Source organism: Platalea leucorodia (assembly GCF_965183815.1).
Source record: "Platalea leucorodia genome assembly, chromosome: 2".
In the NCBI taxonomy this organism is placed as follows: Eukaryota; Metazoa; Chordata; class Aves; order Pelecaniformes; family Threskiornithidae; genus Platalea; species Platalea leucorodia.
Window position 1 is genome coordinate 53417949 of NC_138824.1, and position 19630 is coordinate 53437578.

The window sequence follows — 19630 nt, forward strand, 5'->3', positions numbered from 1 at the left end:
AAACTTAAGGCTCTGTCAAACAGGTGTACTGATCAGACCCTGCTTACAGTCAGCCCATTCCTTTTAACCCTTTTCCCTCTGTTTTCCCATGGTTGTTCCTCCCTATTCCATCTTAATCAATCCTTTTCTCTGCCTTTTATCCTTACCTGAGATATTCCATTTTAAATTTTGTACAATACCAAAATTCATTTCCTCACTGTGTTTCATAATAAATCCTATAGCCCTTTAGACAGTAATCCCATTTAGTTTGCATGACATTTCAAAGAGAGACTTTCCTTCCTTGACCCTTTGGTGAGCTTCACACCAGCGATAATGGTCTAATCATTGTCCTTTGATGGTTTTAGCAGTAGTTGATTCACTTACTAGGATTCCTGGTCTGTCATTGTTTGTCTGATCCTAGCTGTGACTCTGTGTTTAACTAGATTAGCTTTTAGTTACAAAACCTAATATTCCGTATAGGGAGCCAAGTTACAGTTAAGTGACACCAGAATTTACTTCATGTTACAGTGATACCTCACCCTGAGACACTGTGGAGATGCTTCTATCTAAAATGATCTGTGGTTGCCATGCCTTCAATTACAAGTTGGAATTCACAGCAGACGAGAAACAATTGCTCTTCATAAAATGCATTTCATATTGGAAGTTAGCACAGTGAACCAAGATTAGCATGTTCTGTAACGATAAATCTTACCAAGGAAGACTTGTAGCAGGAATCATGTACAAGGAATCCAAATGAATCACAAGAAAAAGTCTGTGTGATTCCATGAAAGAAGGAAGATGTTGGAAGCAACGGTACCTCTATACAAAGAAATTACTACTTGGAGTGTAGGACTATCCATTAGATGTAAAGTGATAAAATCCATAACTGTGGGACTGGATTGAGTTGATTATGATTTGTATCCTTCTGCAAAGAAAGCAGGGAGCAATATATTTAACCATATGTGGGAGGAGAGAGGAGCCACCCACTGCTCTGAGTACATAAGGCATAGCTTTTGTGAAAAGCAGAGTTGAAAGTTTACCAAGAACTATTTTGAAAAGCTGATGCAGAAAACTTCTGTGTTTCTGACAGAATCCTGAGTAGTGGTCCCTGTACTGTAGTAACTAACAATATACTTAGAGCATTTAAAGTCAAAGAAGAGTTCTTATGTCTACACTCCTTTTTCCTCTGAGGGGTGTGTTTTTGTTAAGTTATCTCATTAAGGCTAATCAGAATAAACACAAAGACCAGGGAGGATCAAGGGAACAGTGGCAGCGAGAAATCAATCAGTGCAAACCCAGTGCCATGAATTAGCTACTCCCTCAGATGATTAAAGAAGGATTATATCATTGCCCTTAACGTGAAACCTGTCAAGTTGACTCAACTAAACAAATTCTCTTGGAGGCCACACAAACTAAAGGGCATTATTGCCTCAAGGGGTGTAGGACCATTGTGGTTTAAGATGAAATTGACAGTGTGGAGACTAAATGGACCTTGACACCAAAACACTTTAATCACAGATATATGACATTTTTAAGAATTACACAGTCCCCCTGTCCCACAGAGGAGATAGCAGGGTTCAGAAGAAAAACTGAAGGGGTCAGTGAGGTGGTTCCAACTGTGGGGTGCACAGTCCTTGGGCCGGGCTGGAGGTCCCTCGGGTGTCTCTTGGGTGCCTCTGGAATCTCTTAGATCTTGCTCTCCTGCCCCTGGCGGCTCTCCTGGAGTCACACTAGGCACCATGAGGGCAAGGATGTGGCAGAGAATACCCATCTCCTGATGGGCCTCTTCTGCATCACCCAGAACCTAACAACTGGCTGTCACTGTCACTCTTACTCACAATCTGCCTGTCTTGGGGGGTTCTTGGGAGTCTGCAACTTCACAGTGATTGGCAGGTTTTTTAAGGTCAAGGTAGTCCCCTATTCTTATAACTAGGTTACTCCCTTATCCAACAGGGTTAGGTAAAGTTCATATGCTAACACTGCTGTCAGTGAGGCCCAGCTGCCATGCCACATGGACTTACTATGAGATGAGGGGATGGCACGTAAGTTTGAGATTGCTAAAAATTATAATGGAATTTTCATGTATATACATATTTATAATTTATATAAATTATATAAATGGTTATTTTAAGTTACTTATGTAATATCTATCATGCATTATTATCGTTAGGCATTACAATTGTGACATTCATCTCTTCATATGTACTTAGTTGCACGTAGGCAGCTGCATGTGTGTGAAGTAATGGCTATGTAATTTGTGGATCACAATATATTTATATTCTGTAATTACACAGGTTGTTTAGGATCGAGCTTGAAGTGGATTTGTTATGAAAATATTACCATTGAAAAAGTAGATCACTAAAAATTGTGGGGTTTGTAGCATGAGATTAATAGATCTGATGTCACAGTGGCAGGTAATTTGCTGTCAGTATAGTTTTGTTTGTATAGTAAGAACTGATAGTATCATTCTTCTTACACTCATCTGCTCATGACAACTGCTCATGAAAACTGTTATTTCCGTCATTACCTGGAGGTGACAGTGCTAGCAGCATATTCTTCTGTCTTAACGTTTACCTAAATGAATGTTTTGAGCATGTTTTTCTATTTTAATCAGCTGTATGTTCTCTCTGTGTGATAGGTTAACGGTGGGAAATGCCCAATTTGCCTCTTCTTGGTCAAATCTTATAAAAAGATGTTTCCTGTTCATAATGTTTCTGCTAGCAGAAATTTCTGCAGAAAAATACTGAATAGATTAAAAATACATAGAATATGTATAATAAATAGAACTGATGCATATATAATTTAATAGAAAATTTATTTTTCCATTAACATGTAAGGATATAAACTCTCTTTTAATTCAAAAGAATTATTATGTAAGGAAAGGGGAGAGGGAAGGGGAAGTTTAGGCTGGATATTAGGAACAACTTCTTCACCGAAAGGGTAGTCAAGCATTGGAACAGGCTGCCCAAGGAAGTGGCTGAGTCTCCATCCCTGAAGGTATTTAAAAGATGGGTAGCCATGGTGCTCGAGGACATGGTATAGTGGTGGACTTGGTAGTGATATGTTAACGGTTGGACTCTATGATCTTAAGGGTCTTTTCTAACCTTAACGATTCTACGATTCTATGATTCTATGAAAATGTATTTTTCTATTACAATTTGTAAAACATTTTTATGAAAATCTGCACCAAATTTCCCTATTTTGAACCAGCTACAAAATCTTACACACTAAGATGGCCTTATCTAAGAGTGTAAAAGAATATTTTTTTCTATATGCTAGTTATGAAGGCACTTGATATTTACAATAACATCATAGCATTAGTGCCGGGGAAGAATTCAAATACTTTGTGCAGCTCTGTGGAAAATATGTTTTCTCACTGTGGAGCTTTTAATTTTTTTTTTTTTTCCACAATTTGGTTCTAAAATCCTAAAAATGCATGTGGCAGCTGTGTTTTAAAATTTTAGTCTGAATGCTTCAAACTTGAATTTTAAGTCTTCAGATCCTCAAGACTACATCTCTAGACATGAAGATATTCTGACATTAATAACAGAATGGTGTGGATTAACTAGAACTTAAGCTTTGTGAAGCTATCGGAGTGAGATCCAAGTAAAATGAAGTTCTTTAATGATCCCTATATGAGTTCTTTGTAAATTATTCCTTCTAAAGGCAATACCTAGGTTTCTATATATTCAAAGAAGAATATATATACATATATATATAAATATATATTATATTTAATGGGCTCAGTAGGAGATTCCATATACATATATTGGTACCTAAGTTAAGCAAAAGCTCCCCACCCAGTCAATAGCGTTTGTCTCTATTCCATCAACTATACAATATGGCTAATTTAGCAGCAATGCTTCAAGTGGTATCTAAAACATTGGCACAAATTCCCTAAATTAGACACCCCGTTCTGTGAAATAGAATTCGTAACTCTAATATAGATCCCCATAATAGTCTCCTTACAGTAAACACATGATTTGAGATTGCTGAGATTCTGGGATTCACGGTGGCCAATGTATTGCACAGAGATAGTTTAGTCAATACACACAAAACACAAAATGATCTTAGGTGTCTCTGTCATAACCACTCTTCTGAAACCAGGATTAAAAATTTTAAAGCCCACCCTGAAGCTGGGCTGAGGATCAATATAATAGAAAATGTTTACAGACTGATCAGCTTATCAGCTATTAGGGAAAGGATTTAGCTGCCTGAATAGTTATTGCCATTTTGAGCTGCCTTGGAGTATCTGAGAAAAATTTACTGATCGGGCAGATATGACAAAGATGCTATAGAAAACCGTCATGCTCCTGAAGCATCAGATGACTGTCAGGTAAGGTGCCCAAGGGTATCTCAAACTACATCATATATAGGAGCAACAGAGTCAAGCCTTAAACTTTCAGGTGAAATGACTTTTCTGATCCAATGACTGTATTTACTAAATCTACAGTGACTAAAATAAGAATTTATACACTTAGTTTACGTGTAAATACTTTAGGCATTTAACTGTAAGTGTCCTATTCCAAAATGAATCTCATCACTGAAGTACTATTTTCTTTCAAAACAGTAAAAGCACCATTGACCTTGCCTTACAGCCTAGGAGCTAGCAGCATTGGCTACATTGGGTGATTGTCTAAGGAGGACATATATACAAGGATATTTAGTGAGGGAATACTTTCTCGTTTAAAACCGATTACTGTGTAGGTAGCTGGTACTGCGCAGGTGGGATTCAGAGCTTAAAAACACTTCCTGTTCTTCAAGTTCTACATCCCTTTTCTTGTGAAGGAAGTGCACACAAAACACTTAACAGTGCAGTAGAAGAGGAGCATAGCAACACTGTAATAAAGACTAAGTAATATATAATTTAAATTATCTGGGAAAGTTTAATATAGGCATTCTTAATTATTCAGTGCTTGATTTCTCAACTTTAATGCTCTTTTCATTTTGTATATACAAAAGTATGTATGATTGTTATTTCTGGGGAATTATGTTTTTGTCAGGATGATGGAAAGTCAACTCACAGTTTCTAAATTTTTCATAGAATCATAGAATACCAAGTTGGAGGGGACTTCAAGGATCATCTGGTCCAACCTTTCCTGGCAAAGCCACGGTCTAGACAAGACGGCCCAGCACCCTGTCCAGTTGATTCTTAAAAGTGTCCAATGTTGGGGAATCCATGAATTCCCCAGAGAGATTATTCCAATGGCTGACTGTTCCCATTGTGAAAAATGTTCCTCTTGTGTCCAGCTGGAACATCCCCAGGAGTAACTCGTACCCATTACCCCTCGTCTTTTCCATGTGACTGCTTGTAAAATGGGAGTCTCCATGTTCTGTGTAGCCACACTTTAAATACTGGAACATGGTGATAATGTCTCCCCTAAGCCTTCATTTCTCAAGGCTGAACAAACCCAGTTCTCTCAGCCTTTCCTCATATGGCAGGCTTCCCAGTCCTTTGATCATCTTTGTGGCCCTTCTCTGGGACCTCTCCAGACTGTCCACATCTTTTTTGTATAGCGGGGACCAAAATTGAACACAGTACTCCAGGTGTGGCCTGACAAGCCCTGAGTAGAGTGAGACAATGACTTCTTTATCTCTGCTGGTGATGCCCTTGTTGATGCAACCTAGCATCCTGTTGGCTTTCTTTGACACAGCAGCACACCGTTTACTCATATTGACCTTCCTGTCCACCAGGACCACCAGGTCCCTTTCCACAGAGCTGCTCCTCAGCCAGGTAGATCCTAGCCTGTGCTGCACTCCTGGATTATGCTTTCCCAGGTGCAAGACCATATATTTTTATTTGTTGAACTTCATAAGGTTCTTGTTAGCCCACTCTTCCAGCCTATCCAGATCTTCCTGCAGGGTGGCTCTCCCTTCCAGAGTGTCTACTTCCCCACTCAGTTTGATATCATTGGCAAACTTCATCAGGGTACACTTGATGCTATCATCCAGATCACTTATGAAGATATTAAACAGTGTTGGGCACAATATCAATCCCTGGGGGACCCCACTTGTGACAGGTTGCCAGTTTGAAAAGGAGCTATTTACCACCATCCTCTGGGTGTGGCCTGTCAGTCAGTTCCTCACCAACTGCACTTGTCTAGACCGTAACACATCAGTTTCTCTAGGAAGAGGCTGTGGGAAACTGTACTGAAAGCCTTGGAGAAACACAGGTAGACAATGTCCACCACTTGCTCCCCATCAACCGAGCACGTTACTTTGTTGTAGGTGATCAGGTTTGTCAAGCACAATTTGCCCTTGATGGATCCGTGCTGGCTTTTCCCAATCACGTGCTTCATTTAACTTGTGATAGTGCCCAGGAGGATTCGTTCCATAACTTTCCCAGGGAATGAAGACTGATGGGCCTATAATTTCCTGGATCCTCTTTTAAGACCTTCTTGTAGATGGGGATGACATTACCCTTCTTAGAGTCTTCTGGGATGCCTCCCAACCTCCATGACTTCTCAAAGATTATGGAGAGTGGCCTTGCAACGATGTCATCCACCTCTCTTAACACTCTCAGGTGGATATTGTCAGGGCCCATCGATTTGTAGGGGTCAAGCTCCTGTAATAGTTCACACACCAACTCTTCCTTCACTGACGGTGGGCCTGTGTTTGCATCAACGTGGATTTTTGTTCCCAAGGCCTGGGGTCCAACAGTGTTGGTAAAGACAGAGGAGGTAAAGAAAGTGTTGAGAACCTCTGCCTTTTCAGTGTTGCTGGTGACTAATTCACCTCTCCTGTTTAACAATAGGCCAATATTTTCCTTCTGTTTCTGCTTGTTGTTTACGTACCTGAAGAACCCTTACCTGTAGTTTTTGACATCTCTGGCCAACTTCAATTTGAGCTGAGCTTTTCCTTTTCTAACTGCACCTCTGCACGCCCTGGCAATGCCCTTGTAGTTGTCAACAGGTATGCGTCCACTTTAACATCTCTGATACGCTTCTCTCTTGATTTTGAGCAGACTCAGAAGCTTCTAGTTAAGCCAGGGGGGTCTCTTGCTCTGCCTACTTCCCTTACCTTTCAAGGGGATGAACTGTTTTTGTGCTTCCAGGAGAGCATTCCCAGAAAACTCCCAGCACTTGCTACCTTCTTTATCCTCCATGGAAGCATCCCATAGAATCCCTCCCAATTCAGCTCTGAGAGAGCTGAAGTTTGCTTTTCTAAAATCTAAAATCTAAAAACTTTGTCTTAGTACTAACCTTCAGTGTACTCAGCAGGATCCCAAACACTAAAATATTGTGATCATAGAATCATAGAATCATCAAGGTTGGAAAAGACCCTTAAGATCATCGAGTCCAACCGTTAGCGTAACAATGCCAAGTCCACCACTAAACTATGTCGTCGAGCACCATGTCTACCCTTCTTTTAAATACCTCCAGGGATGGAGACTCAACCACTTCCCTGGGCAGCCTGGTCCAATGCCTGACTACCCTTTCGGTGAAGAAGTTTTTCCTAATATCCAACCTAAACTTCCCCTGGTGCAGCTTGAGGCCATTTCTTCTCGTCCTGTCACTTGTTACTAGGGAGAAGAGACCAACCCCCACCTCGGTACAACCTCCTTTCAGGTAGTTGGAGAGAGCAGTAAGGTCTCCCCTCAGCCTGCTCTTCTCCAGACTAAACAACCCCAGCTCCCTCAGCCATTCCTCGTAAGACTTGTTCTCTAGACCCTTCACCCACTTCGTTGCCCTACTGTGGACATGCTCCAGCACCTCCATGTCCTTCTTGTAGTGAGGAGCCCAAAACTGAACACAGTACTCAAGGTGCGGCCTCACCAGGGCCGAATACAGGGACACTATCACCTCCCTGGTCCTGCTGGCCACACTATTCCTGATACAAGCCAGGATGCCATTGGCCCTCTTGGCCACCTGAGCACACTGCTGGATCATGTTCAGGTGGCTGTCAACCAACACCTCCAGGTCCTTTTCCGCCAAGCAGCTCTCCAGCCACTCCTCCCCAAGCCTGTAGCGTTGCATGGGGTTGTTGTGACCCAAGTGCAGGACCCGGCACTGAGCCTGGTTGAATCTCATACAGTTGGCCTCAGCCCATTGATCCAGCCTGTCCAGATCCCTCTGTAGGGCCTTCTTACCTTCAGGCAGATCGACACTTCCACCCAACTTGGTGTCATCTGCAAACTTACTGAGGGTGCACTCAATCCCCCCATCCAGATCACCAGTGAAGATATTGAACAGAACCAGCCCCATACCTGAGCCCTAGGGAACACCACTCGTGACCGGCTGCCAACTGGATTTGACTCCATTCACCACCACTCTCTGGGCTCAGCCATTCAGCCAGTTTTTAACCCAGCGCAGAGTGCACCGATCCAAGCTGTGAGCAGCCAGTTTCTGCAGGAGAATGCTGTGGGAGACAGTGTCAAAGGCCTTACAAAAGTCCAAGTAGACAACATACACAGCCTTCGCCTCATCCACTAAGTGGGTCACCTTGTCATAGAAGGAGATCAGGTTAGTCAAGCAGGACTTCCCTTTCATAAACCCATGTTGGCTGAACCTGATCCCCTGATTGTCCCACACGTGCCGCATAATGGCACTCCAGATGATTTGTTCCATGATCTTCCCCAGCACCGAGGTCAGGCTGACAGGCCTGTAGTTCCCCGGATCCTCCTTCTGACCCTTCTTGTAGAGGGGCATCACATTTGCTAACTTCCAGTCATCTGGGACGTCCTCGGTTGACCAGGACTGCCGATAAATGATGGAGAGTGGCTTGGCAAGCTCCTCTGCCAGCTCCCTCAGTATCCTCGGGTGGATCCCATCTGGCCCCATCGACTTTTGAGAATCCAGGTGGAGGTGACTGCCAGCTTTTCGACAACTGGGGCTTCGTTCTGCATCCTATCTCCTTCTCCCAGCTCAGGGGCCTGAAAACCCCGAGGATGACCAGTCTGACTACTGAAGACTGAGGCAAAGAAGGCATTAAGTACCTCAGCCTTCTCCTCATCCTTCGCGGCAAAGTTTCCCTCTGCATCCAACAAAGGAGGGAGATTCTCCCTGGCCCTCCTTTTGTCGCTGATATATTTGTAAAAACATTTTTTGTTATCTTTAACTGCAGTGGTCAGTTTAAGTTCTAGCTGGGCCTTTGGCTTTCTAATCTTCTCCCTGCATAACCTCACAACATCCTTGTAGTCCTCCTGAGTTTCCTGCCCCTTCTTCCAAAAGTGGTGTGCTCTCCTTTTTTTCCTGAGTTCCAGCCAAAGCTCTCTGTTCAGCCAGGCCGGTCTTCTCCCCCACCTGCTCAACTTACGGCACATGGGGACGGCCTGCTCCTGTGCCTTTGAGATTTCCTTCTTGAATAACATCCAGCCTTCGTGGACTCCTTTGTCCTTCAGGACTGCCTCCCAAGGGACTCTGTTAACCAGACTCCTAAACAATCCAAAGTCTGCCCTTCTAAAGTTCAGGGTAGTGGTTTTGCTGACCCCCTTCCTTACTTCTCCAAGAATCGAAAACTCTATCATTTCATGGTCACTGAACCCGAGACAGCCTCCGACCACCACATCGCCCACCAGGCCCTCTCTGTTCGTAAAGAGCAGGTCAGCGGGGCACCTCCCCTGGTTGGCTCACTTATCAGCTGCGTCAGGAAGTTATCATCTTCCACACACTCCAGGAACCTCTGAGACTGTTTCCTCTCTGCTGTGTTGTATTTCCAGCAGAGATCGGGTAAGTTGAAGTCTCCCATGAGAACAAGGGCTAGCAATCATGAGACTTCAGCCAGTCGCTTGTAGAATACTTCGGCTGTTTCCTCATCCTGGTTGGGTGGTCTATAACAGACTCCCACCAGGATATCTGCCTTATTAGCCTTTCCTCTGATCTTTACCCATAAGCACTCAACCTTATCATTACCGTCATTGAGTTCTAGACAGTCAAAACACTCTCTAATGTACAAGGCTACCCCACCACCTCTCCTTCCTTGCCTGTCCTGTCACTGCAGCCAAGGCTATCACTAACCGAGACATTACAAAGCAGGTCTTTTTGGTTTGTGAGTATTAAGTCCAGCAGTGCCTCATTCCTGGTTGGCACATCTAACATTTGTATGAAGAAGCAGTCCTCTACGCATTCCAGGAACTTGATGGATGACATGTGAACTGCTATATTGTTCTTTCAACAAATGTCTGGGTAGTTGAAGTCACCTATAAGAACCAGGTTCTATTGACCCAAAGCTTGCTTAAGTGACCCAAATATTGCTTCGTTGGCCTTATTGTCTTCATTTGGAGGTTGGTAGCAGATGCCTACTCTAAGATCCCCCTTGGAGACAACCCCTCTGATCTTGACCCAGAGGCATTCAATAGGGCTTCCACAATTGCCATAGTTGACTTCTATACGTTCAAGGTTCTCCTTAACATAGAGCGCGACTCCTCCTCCTCTTCTTCCCTGCCTGTCTTTACTAAACAGCCTATAGCCATCCATCGCAGTCCTCCAGTCATGTGAGTTGTCCCGCCATGTTTCAGTTATTCCTACAATATCATAACTTTCTGACTGGGCATGGAGCTCCAGTTCTTCCTGTTTGTTCCCCAGGCTGTGTGCATTGGTATACATACACTTGAGGCTGGTCTTCTGGTTCTCATCTTGGGAGGCAGCTAAGGAACATTTGTCACTGCTCTGGTTGGTCTGGCTTATTGCACAGTTTGTTGCAATGGTGTGAGCGTTGCCACTTTAGACCCTGCCCCCCAAGTCCTTCGGTTTAAAGCCTGCCTCACCAAAGACAGCCAGCCTGCTGCCAAAGATTCCCTTGCCTCTTCTAGACAGGTGGATCCTATCCCTCCCTAACAGGCTATAGTCATCAAAGAATGTCCTGTTGTCATAAAAGCCAGAACCTTCACAACAGCATCAGCCATGAAGCCAGAAGTTGATTTGCATTATGCATCTATTTCTGGCTGCACCCTTTCCTCTAACTACTAAGATGGAAGAAAAGATAACTTGAGCACCAATACTTTTCACTTGCACCCCCAGGGCTTTGTAGTCTTGATTCTGCCAAGGTTCTGGCTTGCGGTGTCATTCATGCCCACATGAAATAGTAGCAACAGACAGCAGTCTGTGCTCTTGACAAGTTGTGGCACCCTCTCAGCAACATCTCGGACCTTAGCTCCCAGAAGGCAGCATACCTCTTGTGGCTCCCTGTCAGGCCGGCAGATGGGCATCTCAGTGTCCCTTAACAGAGTCACCCACTGTGAGCACTCATCATTTCTTTTTGCAGTATCCACTGTGTGCTGCTGGTACAGTTTCTCCTTGCAGACCTTGCTTGTGGGTGTTTACAGCTGATAAATATCTGGTTTTGGTTGTAATGCTGGATGGTGGGGACTGAAGCAGAGTCCTGCTTTTGTTGGTCACCAGGGTCCAAGGTGCCTCATTATCTGTGGTGTCTGCCACAGGAACATGGTTCTGAAACCACTTATCTCTGTCTTGGCCCCTCTAATACTGTGCAGCATTTTAACTGTTTCTTGAAACTCGGCCACCTGAAGCAACAGATCATCAACCTGTGCACATCTTTTGCAGTACTTACCTTTTCTCCAGGAGAAGAAATAAAGGGTTTATTTACTTGACTACCACTACAAGACTTCAAACAAACAAGGAAACAAAAAAGAAATGGTTTGAATGGCCAGGAACAGAAACATTTTCAGAACAACAAGTTCATGAATAATTTAAACATGAATAACACTTAAATGATAAGAAAAGAAAGTAAAACCCCAAGTATCAGAAAAAAGTAGGAAACAGAAGTTTAAAGAATTAGAGCTACAACCCTAAAATAACTTGTGTGATTTTTCTTTAGATAAAAAATAACTCGTCAGGATGTACATAGTTTTTATACATGGTTTTATATATTCTACATATTTATAAATGTATTCACATGATTTATTTAAAAGACAGAGCCATATAATGTAAAATAAACATATAGTTATTAGGTCAGCTATAGCTGATATTTGTAGCATAGATATGTATCTCATGTGAGATGTGATGAATCACACAGCTTCTGACTAAAACTCACACTTCCTGTTTTTAAGATTTTCTTACTTTCAGCAAACATCCAGTGCTTTAAAAAACATTCAGATTTTTTAGCCTCTGTCTCATGTCTGCAGCGAGAGACAGGAATGCAGTCCTCTCCACCTGAGATCAGCAACTGAAAACAGTTCCAGTCTGCAGAGGCTGAAGCTTTCCTTCATGAAAAAGATATAAAATGTTCCTCCTTTAAAGAGAAGTGTCCTGATGGATAAGAACATGTTGCATGAAATGTAAAGACAGAGAGGGAATATGAAATATTGAAGGAATGACTGAGTTATGAGCTAGAGACAGAAAAAGGAGAAGGAATGCATCATGATGGTTTAGAAAAATAAGGAAGGCCATCTTTAAAAGAGGATGGATCCTGAAGGCTGATAGAATTTGATATATTAGACAAATAGTCTATTCATATTGAATTACAGTGAACATTGAGGATGAGTCAACCTAATTTTTCACCCAGGAGAATTAATGTCTGTAGGAGAAGAGAACACACAGAATTAGGGTTTCTAATGAATAATGAGCTTGAGGCTACTGTAAGCCTATTTACTTGAGGAATTCTGACTTTACTGTACTTCAGTTTTGATTTCTGCAATATTACAAAACAAATTCACTGTTCTTATGAAAATGATAGTTTTTTTCTACCCTTTCTTCAACTTAAAAAGTGAATTTGGGAAAAAAAAAAAAAACAAACCCAGACACAAAAAAGCTCTGAATGCATGAATAGAGCATTTCCTATCTGAGTAATAGAAAAAGGGTAAAGGGCAAAAAAAGTCTGAGTAATTTTTTGTCATTTCTTGACATAAAAGCTAAAAGGTTAAAGCTATGTTTGATGCCCTTGTTGAACATTTTTTCTGCCTATTTTAATCTATTGTCTATGACTATCATTCCTATTTGTTTTTATGAAATTCCTTCTGCACATGGTTAGTTTGAAGTGTTGTATCTTATTCTTGCAGAAAAAATTCACATAGCTAAAGCATGAAGTAAGGTTTATGCTTTACTTAATTGCTGAATGTTCTAGTTTCTAGAACATGAAGGTAGGATTGATCCATGCAATAATTGCAAATAATTACTCCCTAGTTTTTAAGGCTAATGAGACCAAGTTTTTTTCCCTAAGAATATATGTACTTAGAATTATGCTGCAGTTCCCCGCTCTCCTTAATACGGCATAACTGAAAACTGCTCTTCAGTCCTCCCTTCTTTTATCTTAGTTTTTTTAGCTATAACATTTCTCCTGCAGCTAGGGAGTTTGTTTCAAAACTTAACTCAATAACAAAATAAAATTAAGTAAAAAAGTCAGTTCTCAGATGCCATGTACTTACAGATCTAGTTCATGAAGCAACTGCACAAATGCTAGCAGTAGCAGAAGGGAGGCAGCAGGTTAAGAGGAACTTCTCTTTACCTGTATTTTTGTAAGGTTACAGTGGGCATGAAATCACAGATATTGGATCCAGATTCATACAAATAGGAATCAGTAGCTATGTGTAGATCTGCTTTAATGGCAGCCCATATATTTAGTTTTCAACATGATTTTTAATATAATTTTAGGCTCCCATTTTGAAAATGTAATTTGAATTAATCATATCTTCGAATACTCCTATGAACTGTGAAAGTATTATACCATTTTTGATTGGTATAAGAGTTCTACATGATAAATGACTGCCTAAAGATTTCATAGTCTGACCTGAAAATAAAACTAGATAACATAAAACCAGTGGGGAAAACTACAGTGAATACCACAGTAACGCCCATGACAGGTTAGAAAATAATGGGATGTGGTCAAGAAGAGCTGATAGCCTGTTTTCCTCAATGTATATTTCTGAATGTTGGCACAGCATTGCTATTTATTTATACATATTACATCAAAATAACTGAGCTGAGATACAGAAAGGATACAGCTTCAAACAAAAAAAAAAACAAACAAAAACAACCCAGGGATTATATTTTAAGCAATATATAAAGAATTCCGTTCACTTTGAGATTAAAAAAAAAAAGAAAAAAATCAAAAAAGGAAAAGGTTTTTAGAAAATTATTTATAACACAATGGGAGTTAGGGCAGAAATTTCAAAATATAGTAAGTTAAGGATTTGATTTTGACTAATAAAAATAATAACTACTGAATATATGTCAGAAGCATAACTATATGACTACAATAGAACTAAACCAGAAAATAATTAAAACATTTGACTACATTAATTTTGAATAGATTCTAGGTTTTATAAACAGATTAATCTCTGTGTTGCATGAATGGTTTTCTCAAAATACCTGTGACCATAGGAACAAATTCAATTTCATGTACATAAACATTCTTTTTCATCTTCAGTAGAAATAAAGTTTTGAATGAGTACTTCTGATAAATTCAAAAATACCAAAACTGCCTAGTCTCTTATGAGCCTTTGTGTCTGTAAATACAGTAATTTTTTGGCAGAAATGTACTTTGCATGTAGTGCTGCTGCAGCATACGTTGAAAAGCACTGTCATCTCAGGAGACTTGGAAAAATCTTGACTGTAAATCTCAGATTACTTTAAGCAGAAAGATTCCCAGCTCAGCTACATTTCTTGAGAGACTCAATGCAGTAGGCACATCCAATCACACCAACATCATTGAATTTCAAATAAACAATTGAGGAGGACGTTCCCCACAGGTATAGAAATTTTCCTTAACATGTAGTGGAGTGAAAGGTAGTATACACCTTTTGAATAATAGCTTAATGTTTAAAATATTTACTCAAGGAGAATAACTCCTGATTTCTATATCTGTCTCAGTTTGATGGCTCAGACCAACATCTCCTACTTTCTGAGGGGATTTTCCTGAAAACCATTCCTGGAGTTTCCTCTCAGGAGGAGAGCCTAGAACCTTGCTCTCCACTTCCAAATAAGTGCTCCAGTCATTAAACTATATAAAAGCGTGGAGCATTTCTAAAGGGAGAGAGAGATGGCAAATGAGCAAATGAATGAGCAAAAGAACATCTTTAGGCAAGAAATGTTACTTTTGTGAATCCTATTCTCACTGCCAGAATTATAATTACTAGGTACTAGACTGCCATAGTTAGTATAACATCTTATGAATTAAGATGAAAATCGACTTTCTGCAGTTTAACAAGGAACTGAACAGCCACTTCAGTTTTGTGAAATGTTGGACTTACAGTCATCATTGCAATCTCTAAGCTTGAATTGTTTCTTATCTTCCATTATTCTTTCAGCCTTCTTTGCCTATCAATTCATCTACCATGACTGTGATGTACATTATTTCTGTTATAAAAGAATGTTCCAGCATCTTTCTGATAAAAGTATCTTTTCTGAGTCTGTCAAGTTCACACTATTCAATGTTTGTTTCTGGTGTTTCTGTAAATACATAGTCTTTCATCTTTTATAAACCAGTAACTGTTTCCATAGAAACTAATGAATCTAATACTCTACTTAAAATAAAACGTTTCACATACTGAAGGAGTCCTAGTAGCTTTTATATTGGCCACATTAGTTCACAGCCTAAGAGAAATCTACACATAATAATATAAAAATAGACAATTGCTGTAATTTGACAGGGACAAATGAAAACAAGCATAGTCAAAAGCGGCAAACATTGGGGAACTTACAGTTAATAATCTTGTTAAGTACTTAAAAATATTTAATTTTGTGACTTTTTTGGCTAAATCTTCATTGGTTTACTTTGCAGCAAGTTTTTCTGAAGTGAATGGACATATTGATCTGGATGTGATAGGAAGATGGTACTTCAGATTGACTATCTAAATAATTATATATTTTTAAAATAAAAATGCTGTTTTCAAGAGGACTAAAAAAACCTTGAATTCTTTATGAATACTGATTTTTACATACTGCAGGGCAAAATTATATAAGTTACAGATTATTATAAAGATCAATTTAAAAACAAATCAAAGTTATATTTATATATAGTTATTTAAATGAATAAGAAACTTAATTTCAACATTATATAACATATAATTTATTTTTATGCAGAATTTTCTAATAATGTGTTTTTTGTCTTTTTCTTTGTATATAATTGCATTGTTCTTTTTCCATAAACCTAGCTGAACTTATAGAAGTGCTTTGGCATTAGCTTTCATTAGCATATTTAAGCTACTCAGTTGTGAATAAATCTTGAATAAAAGAAATATGCAGACACCTTAGCCTAATACTTAAATCAGAGGAAACATTTTTATTTCCAACCTTTTCCATCATTAAGAAAGCTTAGTTTACAGTAGAGCTTTAAATATATGAAGTTTTATATATATATATATATATTTATAAACTTAAAGGAGTATAATTAATATTACTAAAGTGTAATATTTCACAGTTTGGATTCATTGTTAAGGAGTTACTTAAGAAGTTCTCATCTAATGCTACTGGAGGGAGACAGCATTCTAAAAAAGATGCCTGTTAAGCAGCATGAAAATCATTCTTTTGTTGATGGTCTAGACTTACCTCATTTTCAACTGAAAACTACTTTTTTGTGCTACTCACATTATGCAAAAAATGAACAGGAAAATTATGTTTAATAACTTCTTGAAGTCTCTCCCCCATTTGCATTTTTCAGGCAAGTATGTGCTATACCTTGTAAAACTGAGCCCAAATTCACCTGCTGCTGACATTTTTATGGTAAACCTATACTTGAAGTCAGGCTTACAGGAGTACTGCAGAATGGATAGGTTTAAGGTCTATAGTTAGCCTCTTTACAGCATGGGTGAACTCGATCATCAAGCACTGCCCATAGTGTCTGTTCCTGACTTAAGTCAGGAACTTACCTGACCTGAGTCTCATCACAGACTTAGGTCAAGTAGGTTTGTGGTTCCATCCTTGTGGGTCTAATTCCAGTGGCACAGGACAGAGACACAGAGCAGTAGGCTGAGGTCTGGCTGAAATGCTTATGTGATCCTGGATGATAAACTGGCATGTGAAGTAGAGGTAATGTCTGATCCATGTCTTATAGGATACAGAAAAGGTATACAAACCCAGTTCTGTCCCATCAACTTTCAGCCCTCTGACTGACATGCCCAGGTTAATGCCATTGTCTTGCAAGACTCCCTCAATAGTTGAAGCAGGGCAATGAACATCTTCAGGGCCCTTTCCACGTGTATCTTAGGTCAGCTGAACCAGATGTTTATCAATCTAAAAACAATTACAAAAAGAACCAAAACATCTGCACTCCTAATTTGGACATATCAGGGTAATATTAAAGTATCACAGTTCTAATGCATGACAGGTAATCAACTTTTTTTGTGTTGCCAATAAAAAAATTTGTCTTAAATTAATTTCATACTTTGTGATGGACTTTTTCTTATTTATTTTATGTGTCATTCTTAAAATAACAATAAATTAAAAATGCATCACAATCACATTTAATACTAACACTTCCAGAAGCTATTCTTCTTAAAAGGTAATATTGAACTACAACAGATTTAGACTTCATTTGTGTATGAACACTCAGTTATGTATCTTGCAGATTTTTTTTTCCAAAAAATGTTTCCTGGCAAAATACAGAAGAGAATTATCATTGAAATATCTACTAAAACCTTCCATTTAGCTTTCAGTGATCATAATTCAAAAAACACCCATGTGATAAGAGAAATATATAATTTTGGTTACACAGAAACAGAGCAAGATTTCAGTAATTACAAGAGAATAATAATGACAACAATAATAATTTATAAGACTTTCATTATAGCAATAGTTTATTGTAAATTATTTCATCTACAGGAGAAAGAAATTAAACAAGAGATTATCTTCACAGAAAAAATATTCCAAGAAAAAGTAATGAAATTTGCTGACTACTCTGTTTTCCTAGCTCTTATTCATTTATTTCTTTTCTAACACTTATTATTACAATAAGGCATGGATGCTAAAAAAGGTTTTGTTTCATCCACTTATCTGAAATTTTTCCACTTTGTTTCTTTCACTTAACAGAACACACAAAGTTTGATCCCTATGAAATTGATGTGACTGGATTACAAGGATAAAAATTGGGGCATCTATATTTGGTATTTGATTTTACAATGGAGTTTGAAAAAAACACATGCCACATTTAAAAAAAAAATATTACATTTTTCTATTTTACAATTTATTTACTTTTCTGGAAAGTGTCATTATTCTGGGTTTAATCTTTTACCTATTCTTCAAAAATAAACCAAATTCCTATTTTCCTCTTTTTGAGACCAAATGGAAATATTATAGCTGAAAAGTACTTACTTAAACAAAAATTTTTATTGCTAAGAAGTCTAAGGCTCTTTCCATTTGCTGTAATATCTTTCTCTGTGTGAAGTGGCTTATTAGTATTTAGAGTCATAGAATAGTATTATTATTGATAGTATTATTAATTATAATAGTATTATTAATTAGAATAGTATTATTATTTAATAATATTTAATTAATTATTAATTATTTCATTATTTAGTATTTATTTATTTAATTATTATCAATTTTGATTATTTGTTAATAATATTGATATAGTTATATTATGATGATGATGATGATGATGATGATGATGATGATGATGATGATGATGATGATGATGTAGTAATAGTAGTAGTAGTAGTAGTAATAGTATTATTATTAATTGCCATAGTATTTAGAGTCATAGTCATTAGTATTTACATTGTGTTGTGTTTCTGTTGCCCAAACAACTCACGCAATAATTTTCTTTTCACTCGTTTAAAATTTTTGCTTCATTCAGAAATAATTTCTAACCTGAGGAAGGGCAACACTAAGTTGGGTGGGAGTGTTGATCTGTTGGAGGGTAGGAAGGCTCTACAGAGGGATCTGGACAGGCTGGATCAATGGGCTGAGGCCAGCGGTATGACATTTAACAAGGCTAAGTGCCAGGTCCTGCACTTGGGTCACAACAACCCCATGCAATGCTACAGGCTTGGGGAAGAGTGTCTGGAGAGCTGCCTGGCAGAAAAGGACCTGGGGGTGTTGGTCGACAGCCGGCTGAACATGAGCCAGCAGTGTGCCCAGGTGGCCAAGAAGGCCAATAGCATCCTGGCTTGTATCAGGAATAGTGTGGCCAGCAGGACCAGGGAAGTGATTGTCCTCCTATGCTCAGCACTGGTGAGGCTGCACCTCAAATACTGTGTTCAGTTTTGGGCCCCTTGCTACACTGAAGGACACTGAGATGCTGGAGCACGTCCAAAGAAGGTCAACGAAGCTGGTGAAGGGTCTAGAGAATACAAGGAGCAGCTGAGGCATCTGGGGTTGTTTAGTCTGGAGAAGAGCAGGCTGAGGGGAGACCTTATTGCTCTCTACAACTACCTGAAAGGAGGTTGTAGCAAGGTGGGGGTTGGTCTCTTCTGCCAAGTAACAAGCGATAGAACGAGAGGAAATGGCGTTAAGCTGCACCAGGGGAAGTTTAGGTTGGATATTAGGAAAACTTCCTCACCGAAAGGGTAGTCAGGCACTGGAACAAGCTGCCCAGGGAAGTGGTTGAGTTTCCATCTGTCCTGGTTTCAGCTGGAATAGAGTTAATTTTCTTCTTAGTAGCTGGTATAGTGTTGTGTTTTGGATTTAGTATGAGAATAATGTTGATCACACACTGATGTTTTAATTATTGCTAAGTAGTGCTTACACTAGTCAAGGACTTTTCAGCTTCCCATGCTCTGCCTGGTGCACAAGAAGCTGGGAGAGGGCACAGCCAGGAC